The following is a 4,965-nucleotide window of genomic DNA, read 5'->3' as shown; positions in this document are numbered from 1 at the left end:
GGTAGGTGGGAAGGATGGATGAGTCTGGCTGCAGCATTCATGATAAATTGTAGAGGAGAGAGTCGGGTTAGTGGAATACTAGAGAGGAGGAGGTTACAGTAGTCCAGACGAGAGATAAGAGCATGTACAAGGAGTTTGGTGGTCTCTGGGGACAGGTTTTGGAGATGTTGCACAGGGGAAAGTGACCTGGAAATGTTCTGAATATGGGGGGTAAATGAGAGGGCAGAAATCTAATGTTCCATTAGAAATATTGACCAGTGTATGGGCCCTTCTTGCAGACTACACAAGAAGGGGAGAACGGTCTGGTCCAAGACCCGCCCCCTGTGCTGTGATTGGATAATGAAGACTCAGCAGCACAACGTGATTTACCTCCTCCTTTCCTGAAAAATTGTACAAAACTAGTTAATCTTCATGTATTTTTGTACAGTGCCCGGGGTGACGCTTTGATCTGTGTTCTCAATACAAACACAAATCATTGGTCTGTAATCTCTACACACAAAGTCCTGAACATGAAACAAGAAAATGGAAATTGGACAAAACCCAGAATGAAGAGCCTGGATTTTGTAAACACGACGCAACAGTGTGGGAGGGGGATATAGCGATCTTTGAAGTATTTGTAATGTTGTTTATAGATCAACTCTGCAGCGTCCCAATTATTATTTCTGCCCCCCTTTAGTTTTGCACTTACACCGACTTTCCTCCTGGACAGAAATTGCTTCTTCCGATTTCACTGCACACTCTTGAGCTTCTCACAATGTGCATTAGAAGCTGCAGCTAGTCAGAGCTCCGCCTTATTTCCTGGCTATAGGACATCAAGCATCATCAAACTCCGCCCCTTCATTTCAGTTCTTTCAATCATGGACGCTCAGCATCACATGTGGGTGTTACCTAAGGCAGTGTATATGCAAATACAACCTACCTAGGACCGCCCAATTGTTAGTTTATCCATAAAATAAAAATAATGAAGCCAGAGTTCTGCTTTAATATGCAAGTTTGCCCCAACCTCATATTTACATTGCACATCATGAACTCATCGTTGACACCAGAAAACAGGAAGCCAAGAGGAGAGCAAAAATATTCACAGCAACACCCCACCCAAAACCACAGAGTGGCCGAGGAAACCCCACATCACTCTCCCGCTTTCTGTGAAAGATTATAAAGACGCCGCCGCACCCCTCCCCATCCCTGGCATCCTCTGTTACTACCCGGAGATTAAAGGGAGCGCACATACATATGACTAAACATAAAATATTGTTTCCGCAAATTTACAATTCCAGCGACCAGATGAGTTCATTCTCCTAACTATATGAATGTACCCTTAGCTAATTCGGCCTGGTGTTTACAGAGCTCCAAAGCTCAAGAAATTACTTTAACACACAACTAAATTAGCCTATTAGAGCCAAACAGACTGGCCCTGTCCAATTGTAAACTGCAGCCTCTAAGGACATGAAACTGATGAACCTGAGAATGAGAAGGAGAAAGCGCCTTGCAGGCTACTTAACATAAAATGTTAAGTTAATTATCCTATCTATATGATGATACCCTTGGCCAATTCTCCCTGGTGTTTACAGAGCTCAAAAGCTCAAGCAATATTTTTAACACACAACTAAATTGGCCTATTAGTCTCAATCAGACTGCTGCTGTCCAATTGTAAACTGCAGTCTCTAATGAGATGAAACAGTGATGATTAAGTCGGAAATGCCATCCAAACAATGGGATGATACACATGCACAGGTTTCTGAGTCTTCCATAGGTTGTCACCCTGACAGAACATTCATAGATCTGCTGCCTGAACAAGCCATGTGGTTATTTCAGTGGAAAGAACGTTCCCCAGACATGACGTCCCCTACACACAGTACGTGGAATACGCGTGTGACTGTGTGAATAGCAGTAGTGTTGTGAATGAGCTGCAGATGCCAGACACCTGTGTGCAGGTAGCATCGATAAATAAACCTGTCACCATGTTCCTGCAGGGCCAAACAAAGTGAAATAATATTCATCAACTTTGAATGATCCAGATGCCTTTACAAACCCAGATATTAGAATGTAACAGCAATGACATCACTGTACAGGGAGCAGAGTTATGGGAGGGGCCCAGCAGCTCCACCCCCTATAGGCAGAAATTTACAGGAAGGGCCGGGACAAGACCATCACGCAAAGTCACCCTGCACAAGCATCAGCGACCGGTCTGTATTACAGGAGGAAAAGAGTCACGGAGGATGACTGCACAGATCTGGAAGAAACACACAAAGCCATCAAGATTCATCGAAGAACACACACAACTGTATTCCGACGTCATATCCTTATCCCTGAGTGCAGACTTTAAGGTTTCCTGTTCTGGGGACTGTCTTATGGATATCAAATGGTAACAGGACAAATAAAGAAGCTGTTATTATTACCAAGATTTATATAGCGCCAACATATTACGCAGCGCTGTACATTAAATAGGGGTTACAAATGACAGACAGATACAGGAGGAGGAGAGGACCCTGCCCAGAAGAACTTACAATCTAAGAGGATTAAGGAGAAGTAACTCACAATCGGAGGGGGTCGTCCCATCTTTTATCCAAAAAGTAACAAAAAATAAAAGGAAGCTATAAATGAATAAAGTTGGCTTTAAAGAGAAAACTTTATTTCCCTTTTCTCCCCAGAAAAGAGGAGATTTAAATAATATTCTATGAAAAATAATAGGGGAACAGAGAGGATACTTACTCAGGGAATACTCTGCCGGGATTGGTCCTGCTTCTCCCCACCTACGAGGAACCCACCTATGAAGAAGAAACGGCACTGAGACATTGGAGGAATACAAACAGGAAATGAGGTCACAATGATACAGATACTTTATAAAATGATGAGAGATATACCATGGATTCACAGAGAATACAAAACAAGTTCCTTCCAAACTAAAAGGGGCCACAGACATTTTAAGAGAATGCAATCGGTGAGACAACACGATTGGATACGGATAGCACGAGTGGTTTGGGCCGGTCCAATCACTGCATAGTAGGTAGTAAACATTTTTAATTGGCTGGGGAAAGCGCGTCGGTCCCTCCATCAGTAATTACTCGGCAGCAGCTGAACAAGTTATGACAAATTTATTAGTAGAGGATTAAGATTTATTAATCTTACATCTCAGCGTGGGCAGATCACATCTAATTTCCTCACTTCATTAACGCCGACTTACACTTAGCTTTACAGATTAGCTGCAAAAATCACTTTAACATGCCAGACAGCTGCCTGACCCGAGTGGGAGGGGGGCATCTGAAAATGGCTTTTCCATGTTACAATGAAGGCAAAGAATGATAAAGATGAATGCAAATAAACAACTGAAAGACACAAGCACCGCCTTATCTACAGAAGAAAGCATTTGTGATCGCTATTCTTTAGCCTTACATTATCATAAAACCGTATTGCAGTCAGTGACTTTGCCTAGGCTGAGATGATGCTGTAAGTCTGCTGCAGGTAGGAGGAAGCATTTCCTCAGTCTACTCTCCCTCAGTGATCATGTAACATTGTAACTTTGTATCCAATCACAAGGTGAGAAGCCGTCTTTATGCATCCAGCTTGCACATGAACAATATGTACGATCATAGATCTGAAGCCAGAGGATCCACATGACCAGCAGAGAAATGGAAGAGACCGGCAGCAATGGAATCCGACATACTTACTCAATGGAGGTCAAGTGTAAAATAACCACAGCTGAAACTTTAGGGGTGTGAAGGGACTTAATTCCACATCACCGACTTTCCTAATTGTTCACGTTGACCTAACATGTCTTCATTTCCTGCTGGTTCTGAGCGGTTAACCACAAACATTTCTCCATTTCCCGCTCTATGCCAATCAGCTTTTTTTTTTTTTATTTTATTTTGCTTTGAACCATCTAATTCATACAACAAAATACCTGCTTGTTATTATAAATTACCCCTGTTCAAAAGGCACTATAACCCACCCGATACATCCTTCAGAGCTCCCTGGGGGAGTAACAATAACAAAATTACCTGTGACGTCTGACCAATCACATTTATGTGCATTTTGAGGGGGCGGGGACAGGTGTTGAGGATTTCAAATAGAATGTCTGCTAATAAGATGCCCAAAAAAGAAATCGCCTAATAGATGCAAAAAAAATAAATAAAAATTAGGATCATGCTGACCTCGCCCCCCCCATCTTCTGCCTGTGGTACCTAAGCGAGGATGATTTCACCAGCAGTCCAAGAAAATTAAATAGCAGCCAAAATCTTGCAATGGATTGGAGCTGCTTCTCCTGGGACTTTGCATTTCAGGGGAATATTCCTGCAAGGATAACAAACCTATTGGTGAAGGAGAGGAGAGTAAGGTAGTATAATTCTAACTTCAGTTACACCAAATAGTGGAGTTTCAAAGTTGGAGGGGCCAAAGTGCAAGAAAACCTTTAATGTTAGAGGAAGGTCTCCTTTAGGCCACTTTTCTGTCCTGGTCAAATCTGTCCTCACAAAGCCAGAATGGGGAGGGGGGCACGAGGTAGGAGAAGTTAAAGGTGGGATTTAATCTTCAATCCTGTTAGGTTTCCTAAATTTAAGCTCCTGTGCTTTGCCTTCAAATCCATCCACAGCTCTGGTCCCCACTTACCTTTCTTCCCTGATAGAAAAATATTCCCCCAGGAGCTCTCTTCACCCCTCCAATGATCTACTAATGACTTCCTCACTCAACCTCATCACACGCACGGCTCCAAGACTTCTCTAGAGCTGCCCCGATTCTCATCAGCTTGCTCCTACTTTCTGCTCATTTAGGCTGGGTCTACATGGACATTTTGTAAAAAGGCATGTAAACGTTCCTACTGCGTTTATATTGCACTTATTTTAACGTTTTAAAACTTTTTTAAATGCTGGAAAAAGCTGAAAAACGTCTATGCCGCGTTTATCCGCGTTTTACCGCGATTCTACAAGCGTTTTAGCACTTGGTAGAAATGCAAATTGTAACCCTGGGCAG

The 4,965-nt window shown here is 42.7% G+C and overlaps 1 protein-coding gene across 4 annotated transcripts in view; it reads right to left on the bottom strand.

Moving 5' to 3' along the window:
• The window catches only part of ADD3 (adducin 3), a 72,130-nt gene that overhangs the window by 42,175 nt on the left and 24,990 nt on the right, over window positions 1-4,965 (bottom strand). For 2 of the 4 annotated variants that reach the window (XM_072424328.1, XM_072424332.1), the window contains exon 2: window positions 2,713-2,768. The exons of 1 other annotated variant lie outside the window; for it this stretch is intronic. The gene's annotated coding sequence lies outside the window, so the exon portion shown is untranslated. Of the gene's footprint in view, window positions 1-2,712; window positions 2,769-3,668; window positions 3,689-4,965 lie in introns of those variants that run through there. One more of the 4 variants, XM_072424329.1, reaches the window with a different exon arrangement.

Source organism: Pyxicephalus adspersus, chromosome 10, assembly GCF_032062135.1.
Source record: "Pyxicephalus adspersus chromosome 10, UCB_Pads_2.0, whole genome shotgun sequence".
NCBI classification, from domain to species: Eukaryota; Metazoa; Chordata; class Amphibia; order Anura; family Pyxicephalidae; genus Pyxicephalus; species Pyxicephalus adspersus.
The sequence above is the reverse complement of the archived record's forward strand: the minus strand, read 5'-3'. Positions and strand labels throughout refer to the sequence as shown.